The 19,099-nt window shown below is 35.8% G+C and overlaps 1 protein-coding gene and 1 long non-coding RNA gene across 2 annotated transcripts in view; both read right to left on the bottom strand.

Annotated features, from left to right (window-relative positions):
• Positions 1-19,099, bottom strand: part of LOC105677795 (transmembrane protein 26) — a 67,939-nt gene that overhangs the window by 36,346 nt on the left and 12,494 nt on the right. The gene's annotated exons all lie outside the window — the stretch shown is intronic.
• Positions 10,960-14,274, bottom strand: LOC136998091 (uncharacterized). The gene is made up of 2 exons (XR_010888659.1): positions 13,179-14,274; positions 10,960-12,643 (listed from the first exon to the last, which is right to left on the bottom strand). It is a non-coding gene; the product is annotated as an uncharacterized lncRNA (long non-coding RNA).

Consider the following 19,099-nt stretch of genomic DNA (forward strand, 5'->3'; position numbering starts at 1 on the left):
AAAATAAAAATGCACAATCCCCTTGCAATGTTTGTATCTTGTTCAAGTCATTCATTAAATCTTGTAGGTACATCAGCTGCAAACTGCTGTACTAAAGTAACAAAATTTTTCATGTTTGTGCAAAAGCTTTATGTTTTTTTTATTGCTTCTACATCAAGATGTATGATCGTTGAAAATAAAATTAAAGAAAGTAAAAGTAAACTTCTTCCAAAAAGATTGTCAGATACTCGGTGGTCAGCTAGGTATGATGCTTGCCAATCTTTATCGCAAAATTACTGGAACTTCTATGAAGCTTTGATAGAAATTAAAAATGACGAAACTGAAAAACCTGAAATTAAAATTGAAGCTGATGGGTTGTGTCGACAGTTCAAGAAGTTGGAGACTGCTTTATTACTTGTACTTTAGTCTGATATACTAGAACGCTTTCAGAGTACTAGTAAGACATTACAAAGTGTCTCAATTGATCTGGGTAATGTTATAAATTTGTACATTTCCCTTCAAGGTTATGTGACAGAACTAAGAAATCGGTTCGATTATTATGAACGTGAAGGCAAACAATTATCGAAGTCCGATTCTTATTACTTTGATTCAAAGAGGTCCAAAAACACCGATAACTCACAGAAGCTTAATGGTCAAAAAAATATGCGCGTTAATGTATTCTTTGTAATAATCGATAGATTAACAGCCGAAATTCAGAAAAGAGGAGAAGTTTACTCTCGGCTCAACCATGTCTTTCTCTACAAATTATAATATTAAAACTCACTCCAGAAGAAGCAAGAGAACATGCACAAGTGCTCATTACTAAGTATCCAAAAGATTTGGCTCCTAAATCTAGGATTTGGCTCCTAAATCTTTGGCCCCTAAATTGGTTGAAGAAATTGTCCACTTTTAAGAATTTGGCAAAGTATTGGAGTTGGATGAAAAAAACCATCACTTGCCAGAGACTTTTCTTAAAATTATTCGTAATAAACATCTAACAACACTATTTCCTAATTTCGACACAGCACTGAGAATATTTCTTAGTATTATGACATCTAACGCTTCTGGTAAAAGATCATTTAGCGTTTTAAAAAGAGTGAAAAACTTTTTCAGAAATGCGTCAACTGATCAGCGACTCTCTAGTTTAGCCAGTTTTGTTTCAAATACTGAACTAGTTAAGAATATTGATTGTGAGATTTTAATTAAAGAATTCATTGCTGCAAAAGCTAGAAAAGTTACTATATAAATACAATCGAAATATTTTAATAAACAAACACATAAAAAATATAAAATACAAAATGTAAAAAAAATAAAAATACAAAATACAAAAAAAAACATAACTTTGCCATTGACGGTCTCAAGCCCGTATGTGAAAAAAGAAGGGTTTCTTTTTAGGTATTTAAGGTTTTATTAGTTAGGTTAGGTAATTTTACGAAAAACGTATATTTTGCCCAAATTTTAAGGAGGAGGGGGGTCGCAAGCAAGACTGGCCTAAGGCCGCAGGAACCCTAAATCCCCCTCTACTTCCAAGAGATCAAGAACGGCGCATCTACTTTTGTGAAGGTATTTTAACCATCATTAGACATTTGCGACGCTTTTAGCATATATTATTTATAGGCATAACACGCACAGGATTCCTCGCGTAATGTCGGCGGAATATTAATTTCCCAGACCGTATTTTGTAGACAGACGAGGCCACTTTCACGCTAAATGACGTGTTTAATTCTAGAAGTTTTTTATTGTGGCAAGAAGAAAACCCGCACGCCGTTCGCGAGGACGCATATTCCAATATCGTTGGTCCATTAATGTCTGGGTAAAAATAATCGAGAATAGAGTGGTAAGTAGTAAATTAAAAAATTCTTCTCCCGTGGCTATTTCCAAATGTGTCTGTCGGCGAATTTCAAATCGGCCTATACTTTCTTCCGCCGCACCTTAGTGGACAAATTTACGCAGAGTTTTTACAAAATCAACTGCCGATACTCTTCGAAAACGTTCCTCTGCATGTACAAGCAGAATTAATTTATCAGCACGACGGAGCTCCTGCGCATTATTCGCGCCAGGTACGGCGAATATTAAACATGCGTTTTCCGGAAAAGTGGATGAATTGAGGTGGTCCAATCACTTGGCCGGCACGGTCGCCAGATCTTAATGTTCTCGATTTTTTTATACGGGGGTACATCAAGAATTTGATTGAGCATCGGCGTGATGGTATAAAAGATGAAGTACGCAAAGCAATTCTCGCGGTCTTTAATATTATCACACCGGAAATGGCGCACCGTGCAACGCGCAATATTGTACGAAGGACAGAATTGTGCATTGAGAAACAAGGAAACCACTTCGAACAGTTTCTGCATTAAATTATGAGAGTGGATTAGGTCTACAGGAGAAACCACTTTAAAAAAAATGCACCATGCTATCGTAAGGTGGTGTGGGTGATAGCGTTAGATCAAAAGACACGGTAGTGTCTCGCGCCAAGTTCACGCGCAGTGCAAGATCGACCGTGTATCTTTACGCGAGCCCGAAAGTTGAGACGAGCCGAGATTATCGGATCTCAATAACGGCTGGGCCGATTGAGTTGATAATAGGCTCAATCGAGCGCAATACCCAATAACTCAATACTCAATAGCGCATATCCAAATTATATAAGAAAAGTATGCTTGTTTTTACTGTAGGTGCTGTAGAAAAAAAGTTATAATAGTCCAAAGTCGAAATGTTGAAAATAATAGGATCCGCTAAAATGCCCAGTTTCCAATTTTTGACGTTAAGTGCGCTAATGGCGCTGAGAAACCGCGCGGCGCGCGCTTACAATTTAACATTTTTGCATAATCTTTCAGATCAGAAAGTGTTAAAATAAAAAAGTAATAATAGTGAATTCGGTCTAACAAATTTGGTCACTCGCACTACATTGCTCTGTTACTTTGGTGCACACTCAAGACTGAGATTTTAAACAATTGTCATATAAGGCATAGTGATAATTGGTATGATTGTATAAATTTGAATTTTATCATACCTTCTGTCAAAAAAGCACATGATTCGAGATTTTAGTGTATGATTTGTCTAAAATAAATAAAATTAAATATCTCAAAGTTTAATATTTCTGTTCTGTGTATCCTAAATTAGTTCCAACATTTATAATTTCCAGCCAATTTTAATATCCATAGCAAATAAGGATAAATGTAATACAGAAATTTATATCTTGTATAAAATATGTATTATATATATACATATATACAGGGTGATTCAAAATAACCTGATGTCCTTGCAATGCCATATTCTTGAGCGAATTCTGAGACGATTTTTCCTTTTACAAAATTTTGTCCAAAGCTTAGTTTTCGAGTTATAATTGAAAATAGATAGCAACTTACGAGTTCGGTACAACGGGTAGGCAGGAACGCGCAATGTATAATGAGACTGTCAAGTGTTTACTGTCGTTTCATGACGCATTGCATCGTCCCTGCCTGTTCGTTGTATCGGATTCGTAAGTACCAAATTATTTTCAATTATAACTCGAAAACTAAGCTTCGGACAAAATTTTGTAAAAGGAAAAATCGTCTCAGAATTCGCTTAAGAATATGGCATTGCAAGGACATCAGGTTATTTTCAATCACCCTGTATATAAGCTTATTTATGTATATTATAATTATACTTATGATATACATTTTATATACCTTGTAGTTTAAAGGTATCGTAGTAATTTAGTAGAATGTAATAGTATGTAGAATGTATCGCAGTATATTAAAATTATTGAAAAAGAGTGAATTTTACGGAATTTTATATTTCAATTCATTGTCAGTCAAGTCGGGCCAAGAAAGTAGAGTCAGGGTGGATATATGTTGAATATATTGATTCATTTATTGTTTTCGTTTCATATATTATTTTCCCGTAGTTACTACAAACAAAACTTCAAAGTGTAATATGCGCTGATAGTTAACTTGCATATGATAACGCGCTGCGACGAAATGCAGCGATTGTCTATAAGGGTGTAATGTGGAAGGGATGCTTTAGCAACAATTTCAGTTAACTTTTCTTCCTCAAATATGTAATAACATGTCATTTATATTTATTTAACGACTATTGCGCAACACAAGTGCGGTATAAGCGATGCGTCATGCAGCGCGACGCATATATTCAAATAGCACAATGATATTCTGAGGATATTCTCAGAATATCGAACCATATTTTTCAGATATACTGAGAACATTCGTAGGATATCTAAGATATTCTGAGTATATTTTCAGTACATCCAAATGTCCGTTTTTTTAATATTTTCAGTATATTCTCTGTACATCCTCAGTATATCTTCTGAATATTCTAAGTATATTTTCTATACATTCTCAGTATATATTCTGAATATTCTCAATATATACCTAGTATATCGACGATTTAATTCAAATACACCCTAACAAAAATTAAAATTTTATAGATGTTTTATTTATTTATTTTTTTTAATTGATAAATATTAAATTTAGAAAACGTTTTCTAAATTTAATATTTATCAATTGATTAAAAAAATAATAAATAAAACATCTCCTGTAAAATTTGGATTTTTCAGTTACGGGGTATTGGAATTAAACCATTGATACCATACCATACCAAAAGAACATAATTTTAAACTATAATATTTTAAGTTATTTTTTTAGGTTAAGTACTTTTTTAAATGATTGAATAAAATTTAAAGGAGATAATAGATATATTTTATTTTGTTTTGCAATATATTATTTTATAGCAATATATATATATATATTTTTTTTATTAGTCACAGTTTATTTTATATTTTTTTATATTATATATTTTTTTTAATTTTAAAAGAGTAAGTATATGTATATATCTTATTTTGAATTTTTTTGGATTCTCTCTTTAGCGTGAGCCAACCAAGTTTTAATAGGCACCGAGAATTTTTCTTCAGTACATTTTTGGTATTTACATCTTACCACATCTGTAATTACAGTCTAGATTAATATTCTTTCAATGGTATACTTAATATAAAAAATGTATGTAAATAAATAATCGCATGTGGCCATTAACTGAATGTTTTGCAATCCAATAATGCTGAAATATATTTATAAAGATTTGAATTATAATTGCAATTTTTAGGCTAATTAGCATAACTTAAGTTATGCTTTCAGGTTAGGTTTTATTATGAAATTGAAATATATATAATTGAGACGTTTCTTGATATTACTTACCGTTTATATAAATACTGTCAATTAAACACAATTGTGTGATAGATAACCCCTAACAGCACACGATATCCTGCGTATCATCCCATTTTCATACTCATTCTACTGTGATTATCTGTTAAATACTGAGATCAATCTTGCGACGACTTTTCCGTCGGGCAGAAGTACACCCGCCGGTAAGCGTGTCAAACCTCGTTGCTCTATTTAATGGATTTTAATAATTACTGCAATACTTATAGTTGGGCGCCAGGCGCGGATTAATGTGCCGCACGAACGAATTACGTTAGAGACAATATTTTATCTAAAAAACAACGGCGATAAGCGCGACTAGCCCACTCTACAAATGGCAGAGGGGCGAGATGCTCAATACTGATTTGGAGAGGGGAGTCTGAAATAAGACGGTTATTGAGAACACATTAATTTTGTAACAAATAACATTTAATTATATAAATTAGATTAATTGAGATTAAATAAGATTGACGCCGGGTGATAGGCGCCTTAACCATCCCGCGGAGCGGAGACATTAATTATCTTTGTGAGAGGCGTTATTATTTGGATATTCGGCTTGCGGAAGTCCGCGTACTTCCTTCTCACACGGTATACTATATTCGGCGTACAAGTTCTATTATTTTCCTTAGGTACGGTCGTTACGATTCACTCCATTAATCTCTCTTAATAATAGTTAGCCCACATGTCTCTTAATAGCAGTTAGCACACAACTCAATTCGCTCTTCATATAATTTTGCATACCGTACGAATTCCGTCTTGATTCTATTCTTACGGCTCTGACTGTAAGCACTCGACAGAAGGCCGAGGCGAGAGATACGCGACAGGCTAACTCCAAAGATTCTAACGCTCGGTACAGCAATACATAAATTGACGCGAAATTGTTACGCACAGAAAGACATTATTCTATACAAACGACTGTCGGCTCGGCAGCCACGAGGGGAAAGAAGGCATGGCGAAATCTTAGTCTACAGAAGCGGTAGTCAGCGGGGCCCGGCCAAAATCTAACCTCGCACGATACCGCGAGACATCTCGAGATATGCTATATTCTTTACGTAAAATATGCGGGTTCTTAGTTCCGCGAGGCTCGGGCCGCCTACTGATACCGCTCTTACCGCGAAGTCGAAGTGGTGGCCTTACAAATCGTCGGTACGCCCGTTGTGGTCCTCAAGGTTCCGCCCAGGTTGCCGACTCGCCGAACAGTGACGACAGTGAGGCCCGCCGGACAGCGGTGACATTCCGCGCATCGTCCTGCGCATGTAGATCCTCGCTATCGATTAGCGATTCTTGATCCTTCGATGTTTACTAGATCTCGATGCTCGCGTCGCTCCTCGATACTTCGGCCCTCGGTGACGCTTTTCCGAGGTGACTCCGGTCTCTTTCTTTGGGCAGCTGTCGTTAACGCCCTTCGTGGCCTTTTCCGTTTCCGGATCCGGTCCTTCTTTGAATCGGCCGGGAACTGATCAGGTTCCGACCTGATTCTGCTTTCCTGGCTCGTTACGACAGCTCCTTTTTCGGGTACTCCACCCCGGGTCTTCGGCGTGTAAGAGCGCGCTTCCCTCTCGGCGTCATCTCTCTCGGTGTGTCCACCGGCCTCGATATGCTCCAAATCTGAAACTGTATCTGCGGTAGCGACTGTGTCTGGAGTCGAACTGTATAAGCAAAGGTATTTTTACTTGCCCTTGTTCCGGATCTGTCTACGCGCTGTCCGGGCCTCCGTCGTCCTGCCTGCTGAGTCCCTCGCAGGTCCCACGAAGGCTGCTCCACCTTAGTCACAAAATGGGAGTTTGGCCACTCACCACGACTCGCGCAATTCGCTATAACGCAAAATCTATAATCTCAAAAAGAGAATTAAGAGGGAGAGGTCGTCGCTCCCCGCGGTGGAGTTTTCGACCTCAAATTTCCCTCCTCGATCGGGCTTTCTCGCCCTTGTGACGGACCTCAAAAATGTCACGTCACAATCCATTGAGTTCTATAACATACTGGAGCGAGCCTTCTTATCCCGAACAAAGAAAACTGCGTCCGCGATTTAGAAAAGGACACATATAGCAATGTGAGGATTTCTGTCTCTTTTTACGTTCTTGCTTATGCTGAAAACATACGCTGACAAGGAAGACTAGCCTCACGTAAATCTATCTGTCTTTTTCGACTGATGGAGACATCCCCACTCCTGAAAGGCTCGCTCCAGTATGTTATAGAACTCAATGGATCAATCCTATAATGGCCTAGTTTACACCGATTGTTTAGTACGCGTATCAAATACTAAATCTGCTTCTCCGATAGGTATAAATCGTTTAGTGTAAAATCTATACCAATCAAAAAAGCTGATTTAGTACTTGGAACGCGTACTAAACAATCGGTGTAAACTAAGTCAATATCTTTTGCAGTATTATTCGGTTTTCTTTCGCACACGTATAAGCCGAGAGCACAAGCTTTTACATAAAGCATAACGCATAAGCATAAGGAAATTGATTGGTCTATATATAAGCATAAGCAAATGCATAAGGAAATGGACCAATCAATTTCCTTATGCTTATGCGTTATGCTTTATGCAAAAGTCTGTGCTCCGGCCAATAATCTCAGGTTTGACTCAAACATACGGAAGTGATACGTACGCACTTCTTTCGCACACGTATAATTTCAGGTTTGACTCAAACGTACGGAAGTGATACGTAATCACTTCTATCGCGCGCGTATAATCTCAGGTTTGACGAGACCAGCACTAACCTGCGCCATTTACATACGTAATTCCTATTTCCGGTCTTTTCCCGCTTGCCCGGTATCAAGTGACACCACGCAACACCACGTATCCGAGGTTTTACCGATATCGAAGGTAATCCTTTTTTCTTTTAAGTTTTATTTCACAAAATAGTGAATAAAGTGTAAGAGCTAGATAGTGTTTGTATATGATTTTTGTAATATTTTTATTATTTTTTATGTACTTGTTAAATTATTTTGCTTAAAATATTTTAAGGTTATGTTCGTAAACTTGCATTATAATTGCCTCTCACGTCTTTGGTTCTTGGTTAAATATACAATACATTTTCTTAATTATTTTTTAAACAATGTCTTAAAAAGATGATTTAACATAAAACTGTTTTCAGTTTGCAGTATTGTTCCTTTGAAGTTCTCTAGCTTAGGTTTCTAGAACTTTATTTTATATTGTAAGTTTTATGTAAATATTTTTACGCTTACGGTCGTAATTTTGAAATAAAAATATCAATTAATAAGAAATTGACTGATTAATTAACCTAATCTAAATTATCCTATACAATATATGAACGCGCGCGCGTTTCAGCGCTTGGCTGTGTAAATGTGTGCATGTATATGTGATCTACTGCACATTCCCATTTTTATCCTATCTTGATACTGTCTTTAAACTACAGACCTTCCTGCGAAATTCTATGGAAGATGGTACCGCGGACATACGATGATTCCTAGAATGTACTACGTACATCGCAGTACATTTGAGAATGTTCTGAGAATATTACAATTATACTTTTGCGATATTCTCAGATTGTTCTCAGTATCTACATGTGCTGTTAGGGACACTTGTATTAATACAATTTTAATCTTCTCACACGCTTTTCACACGATCTTTTCGTGGATACACTTAAAATAGGTTGTAATCTAACAATTTATTGAACGCTAGATTATAGCACTCATACCGTTCTCTGTAGGAATACTACAAAAATTGAATATTATTATAGGCGTATGTTGGCCAATGGATTGTGTTCGACTGGTGAGAAGTGAGAGAGAGTCAATGGTGTAGAAATGCGTTTATTTCTTTGTCAGAGAGAAGTATGTATGTACAAGTGTGTGTGTAACTTGAGTGCGCCAGCGGCGCATTCGCGGCAGAGTGTAAGGCCGCGAGTTTCGAATGAAAGGTGACGGGCGCGGTAAGATATTACCGGCCGCGTCTGCGTGGTTGGAATCGGGTCCTTAACAGGACGATTCATGCGAGGGTGCGTGTTGCATCCCGGCGGCGAGGTTTGTGTTGCGGTGGAGTATGTCTCCGTTGTGCCATGCGCTGCGACCGTCCGGCTCTCGATGTGAGTCGCAAGTGAGTCTGCGAGCCGAGGCGGGAGAGGCCTTCGCATTCGGATGTCCCCGGAACGTGAGTGTCACGTGGGGGCCGAGTCAACCGGGCGCAGAACTCTAAGGGAATTATTTTCCGCTGTAGAGTCTGTGGTGGCGACGGCGATGCTGGTGCGTCAGCTGACCGTAGCTGTACATCCTACGTGAGGTGTGCGGTCAGAGCTGAGACTGAGTCTTTCGCTTCCGTGCCTTCCCAGGCACTGTGAAAAGTCGAGAAGACTTGCTGGTTGCGCTCTTCGAAGCAGAGCTGTGACTCCGTTCAAGGGCCCTTAGTGAGAGCTCGCCTTGAAGCGAGTGAGTGAGTAAAGATCTGCGGAGCAGCTCTTTTATATCTCGTCGATCGAAGCTTGATCGCGAGAAAGCTCTTCACCGCCTGCGCCACCTGGCGGTGGGTCCGCAAGCTTATAACTGGTAGAAGGCCTGCGGCGCGTAGCGGCGCCGCGGCGTATTATGCCGCTTCAGTACAGCTGTGTGGCGGTGAGCCGCCACAATTATATTTTAAATATGCTGAGCATATTCTTACAATATCTGAAAACGGAAATTATTCTTCGGATATTCTGAGCATATTCTCAGTATATCTAAAGGCGGAAATCATATTTTGGATATTCTAAGCATATTTTCAGTATATCTAAAAATGAAAATTATATTTCAGATATTCTGAGCATATTCTTAGTGTATCTCAAAAACAATATCATATTTCAGATATTCTAAAAATATTGTGAAAATATTCTCGTATATTCTCCGTACATTCGTACATTTATAGAATATACTGAAAATATCATGTGCTATCTGGGTAGTGTGATACTGATGACTCATTTTTGAAAGATGCAATTTTGGAACATAATAAAATCATATATGGTTGAATTTAGCGTAAAAAATGCTACAACTTTTGTCATTACAAAAATTTTGAAATTCGAAAAAATAATAACAAGGAGTGGGGGTAAATTAAAAAAATTACATTTTTTGAAAAACCAACTACATAGTTATCAAGCCCATTACAAGCCATACAACTTCTATTTGAAACATTTTTTGATATCTCCTACGGTTTTGGCGATATTTACACACAAAGAAAAAACCCGTTTTTTTTCAAAGGGGTGTTTCACCCCTTAAATTTGAGTTAGGGCCGCTATAAAAAAATACATGTCTCCTCAAATTATGAGATTAAACAAACTTACCTGTAAATGAAGTTCTATCTTAATTGTATGTAGCGCCTCTTCCGAAGAGATCAATCTGTAGTACCCCCTACTTTACACCGATGTCGCCACAATTTTTTAAAGTCTAGAGCTTTTTATGCCTTCATTATCTTGGTGTGTTAGCGTATCTTTCATTTGTATTCAAAGTGCTCCTGCCGTAAAATCTTTTTGGAGAAATCTCGAATTAGGTAGTCGAGAATTAGGAAGTGTTTACACACTGGGAGGGATTGATCTCTTCGGAAGAAACGCTACATACAATTAAGATAGAACTTTACTTACAGGTAAGTTCGTTTAATCTTATAATTTTCGCGCCTCTTTCTCAAGATCAGTCTGTAGCTGTTCAAAGCCTTTTTACGGCAAATATAACGCAATAATTATCAGCAATGGAAAAGCAAACACTATAATTTATTTATGATCTTATAAACTACACTATCCATAAGTATCGAAACATGGAAGCATAATGTCTTACACTTGGTCTCTTTTTTTTTTTTTTAATTTTAAGATTGCCAATACATATGTATTTTTACTGTTAATAACAGGTTGATTATAAAACCTTGCAAAAGTCTGAGAGTTCTCTGTCCATCCAGCAGTTTTGAGGATAGAATCGATAGTTACACCTTTTCGTTCAGCAGCCGATGTTGATGCATGCCTTGTGCTGTAAGCACTGAACACAGAGGTATCTACACCACTATCGGTTAGCATCGATTTTATCCATCGACTCAAAGTCTGAGTCTCCACATGATTGTGGGGTTTTTTTCGAAGAAATAAATAGTTTCTGTTCACAGTTACGAAGATTGTTAGTTCTTTCCAAGTAAACTCTCAGGGTGAAAGCTGGACAAATTGCCGTATCTTGATCGAAAAAAGGGATTACTAAATTAGGTTGTACTTTTCTTAGACCTGAAGTTTTTAGCTGATCAGAAATCTTTATCTCATAATTGTTATTGCAAACCTTAATGTTGCGAATATCTATTGCCGCAAGAGTACGGTGATCCGTAACAAGAGCTAACAAGGTAGCTAACTTTTTTGATAAAATATCCAATAAAATTACATTATTTAAGCCCAACTCTCCAAGGTGTGTTAAAACTATTTTTGGATCCCAAGTGCAATCATATTTTGTTTTTGGTGGTCTCAACTTAGAAATACCTCTAAAAATCTTCTAATATTATCGTTATTTCCAAGGCCAGAACCATGTATTAATGCAATGGCTAATCAAAAACAATTGAGAGTGCCATACGAGGCACCATTTTTATATTTCGCAGTTAAAAACTTTAAAACCAGAACTGTAATTTCATAGGGATCTAACTGCTTAGCAGTGCAAAATTTCCACCATTTTTCCAAACCACCGTTGTATTGTTTTACAAATGAGACGGTGAGTGAAGATATCATCTATTGATTCTGAAGGGATTATTTTCAGTTTAAATGCTGACCTGATATAATCCCTGCAGCCAGGGTAATTCTTTTCCACATAGGATGAGGTTCCCTGTCCAAAGATTGCAGCAGATTAATATTAGGATCAAAATAAATGGGAGAAGACTCAAGAATTGACTTATATACAGGAAACCAAACCTGAGCTGGTCAGGAGGGGACAACCAAAATTCCTTTGCTCCGTTCGTATCGAATTTTTTCAAGAGTACGCAGAATAATTGAAAACGGAGGGAAAGCATAGAAAAAATATTTTTTCCAACAACCAGTAAAGGCGTCAACTCCTATTGTACCAGGATCTTTTTTCCATGACCAGCATTTTTTACATTTCGTGTTTGTTCTGGTGGCAAACAAATCTATTTCTGGCTTTTTAAAATGTGAAACTATTTCCCTAAAGGCTGACTTTAATAATAAATATTCTGTCTCAGGCTCTAGACGTCGTGATTCAAAATCTGCTTCAAAATTTTCTTTTGATGATATATAGCTAGCGAATATATAGCTAGAGATTTCTCTCTTCGCACCACTGCCATATGTCTTTAGTAATTTTTTCTAATTTAGGAAAACGAACGCCTCCTTTCTTGTTAATATAAGCTATGGCAGTGATATTGTCTATTCGTAATAAAATGTCACAATCTCTCAGATTTTTAGCAAAACATTTGAGTCCAAACCAGGCTGCTAGTAACTCTAAATAATTAATGTGATACTTCTTCTCCATCTTATTCCAATGACCATAAGCACGACCCTGATTACAATACGCTCTCCAACCTGTTAAAGAAGCATCAGAAATTTCAACTGTTGTGAGAAATATATAAACTAAAGAATAAAAATTTAAAAATAATAACTTATATCTCTATTTTAGTATTTGGCTAAGACGAAATTAAGAAATGAGACACAGTTAATTAATAATATAAATAATTTTTATCAAATGAAAGTTTTTAATACTAAATAAATAAAATTAATATAATGATAATGTTAATATTGAATATACCCTGAAAAGTAAAATAAGGATAAAGAATAGTACAAATAATAAAGATAATCTTTATAAAACTTGTCTTGTAGGCTTGAACGAATATTTTCTCATTTCTCAGAATGAAACCTTACAAAGACAAGTTCCTTACTTTGAGAAAATAACAAAAAAATTTAACAGAAATAGAAATGAAAAGAAAGTAAGCTCAAAAACTTAAATTTATTCTTAAGAGAATCTTAAGAATTAAGAAAATGTATGGTGTTTGTCAAATCAATTCTGTAGACGTAGTCTAACAGAATAAGAATTAACCTTGATTTGCAAACGAACTCAAACCTTAAACGGTTAGACCTTCCTTATGGTCCTTTGTATGAATGAGATTTATGACGCAGTTGGATCGAAGGCCTTCAATCAGAAATTAAACTTGAAAAAGGATCCTTTGAGACTGTCTAGAGTGCTTCTTGCTTAGTATAAGCCAAGAAACGAAAAGAGGATTTCTTCCTGCCGATCAGAACACAACCGAGAGAAATTATTTAGAGAATTCACTATAGATCAGAGAGAACGTGTCTTTTCGGAGGAAGCGAAAGAACTCACACACTAATAGCCGAGCAAGAAGAAGGCTAGCAGCGCCTCTGTTTAAGCGCCCTCTCTCGTTTTTAATTCAACAACGGTTCACTTTTTAAACATCAACAGATAGATCAAAATTTTTTATTTGATTCTGAGTTTTATTAATATTTCTGAACCACCAATCCAGATCTTCTTTCAATTCAGGCGATAATTCCATGATTGCTTCAAAATTATCATTATTATATTCAAGGGCTAAGAACCTTTCTCGTTCGAACTTTCTTAGATAAACTCTAGCGTACTTTAAGGTCAAACAACATGATGTTCCAATAAACGATGCAAATTCTCTTATTTTACATTGTTTAAGAGCTTTAAATCTTTAAATCTTTTAATTTTTAATTTCACTTTTTCTTGTTTATCTTTTGGAGGTTCTATAACCATTTTTTTTAAGTCATAAATGTTACCAAGAAATTTACATCTAGTTGATGGAATTTTGTGACCATAGTTGCTTTAAAAAAAAAATATGTATCTTAATATGTAATTTGCAACATGCAACTGCATACTTTTTTTTTTAAATCAATGTGTTTTCTTTATACCAATTAATTCGTCTTATTATTTTATGCATAAAAGTATTAAGGTAAGATTCCCAAAAATTGAATGTTTTACAAGATATTTTGTATTTTATGTCAAAATACTGTAATTTACAAGCCTTATAACTCGAAAAGTACTTAATGAAAAATAACTTCATTATAGTGTTTTGATAAGCTCTTGACACCAGCTATTAGATTTTGGAATCAAAAATAGGGTGTTCCATTTAAAAAAACAAAGTTGACCTTTATATGACCTTGGCATGTACACCCTAGGTTAAACCAATGTCATCAGCGGATGTCCCCCTCCGAACCTATCAACTTTTGTAAGGGTTATTTTCGGATTGGTGACTCCCCTGACGAGATATTCAGGTGCGTAATTTAAAATGGAACGTCCTGTATATCCTAAGTTTTGTAAGTGAGAGACAACCGATTTCATTATCTTTGTAAATGTGTATGGAGCAGTACTCAAGCCAAAAGATAAACAAGTAAATTCATAAAATTTTCCTTGAAATCTAAATCTTAAAAATTTTTGATCTGGTTCTCTAATTGGGATTAAATAATAGGCATTATGGAGATCGACTGAAGCCATGAGACAATTAGGAGTTAATAATGAGATTTGATAATCTTTTCATCTTCTAACTTAAAATGTTCTGTATGAAGGAACTCATTTAGCTTTTTTAAATTCAAAATCAATCGATAAGAACCATCAGGTTTAGGAACCAGAAAAATGTTTGAAACAAATTGTTTTTTAGTAGGAGTGACTTGAACAATAGCACCTTTTTGAATTAATTTAGATAATTGTTCGCGTATTGCAACAGACTCTTGTGATGATCAGTGAGATTCCACGGGTGGAATATCTTGTGTGATTTTTGATACAAAAGGAATTTTGTACCCACTGATCCAGCTCAGAATAAGTTTGTCAGAAGTAATCTCTGACCAGTTTGCGCGAAACTGCTTGAGCCTACCAGCTACCTGTCTTACAGTGGTTAATCCCGTTTCCTCGATGACTTGTTCTTTTCCTGTGTTGATTGACGGCCTGAGTAAGACTTCTGTTTCTGATATAGTTTGCGCCCGCTCGACGCCCAGGTTCGTGTTGACCTGTATGCTGATTGACGGCGAGGCGGGCCTTTGAAGTTTTTTGATCACTTTTGATTCTTTTGAGTCTGTTGAGTGTAAGATTTTAAAATTTTACTTGATGTTTCGAGAGTCTTGGCTGCTTTAACCTTATCGTCTAATTTTTCTCCAAACAACCATTCGTCAACTACTGTCGCAGTGAAAGCCTTTTTTAATGATATATTAATATTCGTTAATACGAGACTACGACGAATGTTAGACTCTTCACGTTGAAGGTCTGCCAAAAGATGAAGAATACCCCATAATGACTCCATTACCTCCCTGGTTGGTAATTTCTCATTCCCTTTTAGATTCGTAACTTTAGTGATGACGTCCAGAGCTCCAGCGAGACTAGTTGTTATTCTATTCTGTTTTTCAATGATTCGGCTGTCTCTTTTAATTATCGACTTTTGGACAGTCGCTTCCAACTCTGGATTCAATTTAGGAGGATCCAACATGAGGCAATTCTGAAGGGACAAGAATTTTTCAAGCAAATTTTTTCTTTTTTTAGCAGGAAAGCCCTTCTTTATAATTTCGTCAATCCCCGTGCAACCTGCGTATGAACTGCAAGTGCAAATTTTCTGTCTGGATGAACCCTAGCTCCTATGACCTGGAGAATATTAGGATTTAATTCCTTTTCTTCTACTGCTGGTGCTGTTGGTGGGATTGGAACCGCAGCTGATGACTGTGAAGTTGATGTTGGAGTTGCAGTGGGTGGTGGAAGTCCAACTGGTGTTCTTCGGTCGTTAATAGCATTTAACTCTTTAGTGGATGACTTCCCTCCATCACTTGATCCTTGAGACCTATCAGATGGTTTGCTGACATCTGAAGCATCAGAGCTTCTATCAGCGGAACTAGAATTATTTTGCGCACAACTCTGGTTGTGGCTGCGAGATCGATCACAATATTTGTTTTTACATCTGGAGGGAGTATCTTTCCTATTATCTCATTTTTTTTCGAAAAATATTGATTCTATGCAAAATATGCATACGACATAAATGATGTATTTTTTCAAGAGCTACAACTTTTATTTGAAACATTTTTTTGTTACATCAATATTTATCAAAATAATGTTTAAAAAAGCGATAATTTTTTAGTTTTTGTTTAGTTTTTTTGAGTTTTGACTTTGAAAATGACCTTGTCGCCAATCAGCATGGTCATATTCATAATCAGCACGCAAAAGTACAATAAAAAACGTAGTTTGAAGCAAATCGGAGGTGTGGACTTTTCGGAACTTTACTCTTATCATCTAACAACCTTCTTACATCGATTGTGAATGAACCAAGGGGGGAAATCATGGGAGGTTTTCAGACTTGATTGGCCGACACTAACTGAATACCTCTACAAATTTTCAAATTTCCGCGAATTATTTTGAGGTTAAAAGTTTTATTGACTGGACACTATTAGTGGAGAAACGGTAACATACAATAGAGTCAAATACATCTTACAAATACAATATTTTTTAGCCAAAAAACATTATTAACTAATTTACACTGTTAGAAACAAATGTGGAAAAAAGAAAAAAAAGTTGCTAAGATCAAGTTTCGAATACGGGACTTCGAATATTCTAGGCACTCGCCTTACTCGATTAGAAGCGCTTGTTTCTTAGCATTTGTCATCCGCTCTGTTTACATCGGCTCCATAGTAGCAAGCCAGAGATGTCCGCTTTCTCTCTCTCTCTTTCTCTCTCTCTCTCCCTCTCTCTCTCTCTCTCTCTCTCTCTCTCTCTCTCTCTCTCTCTCTCTCTCTCTCTTTAGCCGAACGGCTGAGCGCACACGGACGCGTGACGTAAGCACTTCTTACAAGTAAACCTACCCAAGTGTTACACTCCGATTTTGATAAGCTTTAAATATGTTGTAGTCTAGATCAAAATAAGAGACACATATTTTTTTATACGTGCCTATACGGCCGTTAAGGGGGTGAAACACCCTCTTGAAGAAAATCGGTTTTTATATTTCTGGGCTAATACCGTCGAAACGGTAAAAGATGTAAAAAAAAATTTCAAATAAAAGTTTTATGGTTTTTAATGTACTTTATAACAGTGTACTCAGATTTTTCGAAAATGTTATTCTTTTCGAAATCCCTACTTCTACTCCTTGTTCATGGCTTCCTCGAAATGGATTCATAATTTTAAAATAAGACACCGGATTGTTTTAAGAAAAATTAATAAATTCGTCACTCACGCGCAAATAGCGAATAAAGAAGAATTGAAATGGAAAGCTAACGAATTTGTGGAGAATGTGAAGTCGAAAATTGTATTGATTGGGGAGGATAATGTATATAATTCTAATCAGTCAGGTTTTAATTTGGAAATGCATGCAGGACGTACATTATCCTTCATAGGATGCTAAAGTTTCAACATCAAAAGTTGAAACTTTAGCACAATCCCTGAATTCCCTAACCCATAGTTATACAATACAGCCCGTTATATCTGCAAGCGGACATTTAATGTCCCTCTTGCTCATAGTTTTAAAAGAAAAAGATGGCAAATTCGGACCAAAAATTGAAAAAGATTTGTACAAAGCGGATAATATCCTTGTTTTAGCTTCTACTTCCGATAAGTTGACATCGGAGCTCGCAATTAGATGATTTGAACAGATTTATTTATCTAACACTAATAAAAAATCTGTTTTGTGTTTAGACTCATAAACGGGGCAAAATGAAAAAAAATTTATTACCATTGATAAACGTGGAAAAGAAATACATATTTTGACGATTCCTGGTGGAACGACCGGTATGATTCAGCCATTGGATGTTTATACATTTAAACCGTGGAAAAATTTTTTGAAACATTTTTCAGATGTAATTATATTATATTATATAATTATGATATAAATTTGCATTTGAGAAATAAATTCTAAAAATTCAATCTCTTATTCATAATCAATTTTCATTTCCCAGATTTGTAAACCTTTTTAGATATACATGGTATAAGAGTGGTTACATTGAAGAGAAACCACCTAAATGCGAGATACCTGTAAATTTTTGTTTAAAAAATTGTGATCCTATTTGTAACTCCTGTCATGACATTGCAATTTTTAAATGTGCTTGGTGTACAAAATCAAAGTGCATACAGCATTTTTTTTATTCAAAAAATAATGGGCGTCCTCATTATTGTACAGATTTTCAAGAATAAAAAATTTAATAAAATTAAACCTATAAAAAAACCTATAAAAACAAACAAAAAAATCTTATATTTAATAAAATAAAAAAAATATATATATATATGTATAAAAAGCAAAATTAACATAACATTTAGAACATATTCATGTAAGAAAAAAACATTTAAAAAAAGAAACATGGCAATAGGCATTGAAGCGGATACGGATGAAGCGCGCGTATAACGATATAGCGGTATTTCTAGCTTATACCTGAAAAATGCGTCTTCATAATACAACTTTATCATACATGATTGAATTTGTCGTTAAATATGCTACAAATTTTGCGATAAGACAAATTTTAAAATTTTCAAAAATTCTTAGAGAGGAGTAGAAGTGGGGATTTCGAAAAAAATAACATTTTCGAAAAATCTGAGTACATTGTTATAAAGTACATTAAAAACCATAAAACTTTTATTTGAAACTTTTTTTATATCTTTTGCCGTTTCGACGGTATTAGCTCAGAAATATAAAAACCGATTTTCTTCAAGAGGGTGTTTCACCCCCTTAACGGCCGTATAGGCACGTATAAAAAAATATGTGTCTCTTATTTTGATCTAGACTACAACATATTCAAAGTTTATCAAAATCGGAGTGTAACACTTGGATAGGCTTACTTGTTAGTTGTGTTGGGGCTCGAGAGCCAGGAGCCCGGTAGGAGATATCGCATCACTGATTGTAAGCCACGTATGTTGATCAGACCAAGAGACAACTAAAAACGAGAATTAAAGAAACATTGTTTTGATCATTATAATAAAAGATCAAGTTCACTTTCTGTGTAATATCCCATCATAAGTTAGAGCATAATCATGATTTCGACAGGGAACATGTT

This window comes from Linepithema humile, chromosome 2 (assembly GCF_040581485.1).
Source record: "Linepithema humile isolate Giens D197 chromosome 2, Lhum_UNIL_v1.0, whole genome shotgun sequence".
Lineage (NCBI taxonomy): Eukaryota > Metazoa > Arthropoda > Insecta > Hymenoptera > Formicidae > Linepithema > Linepithema humile.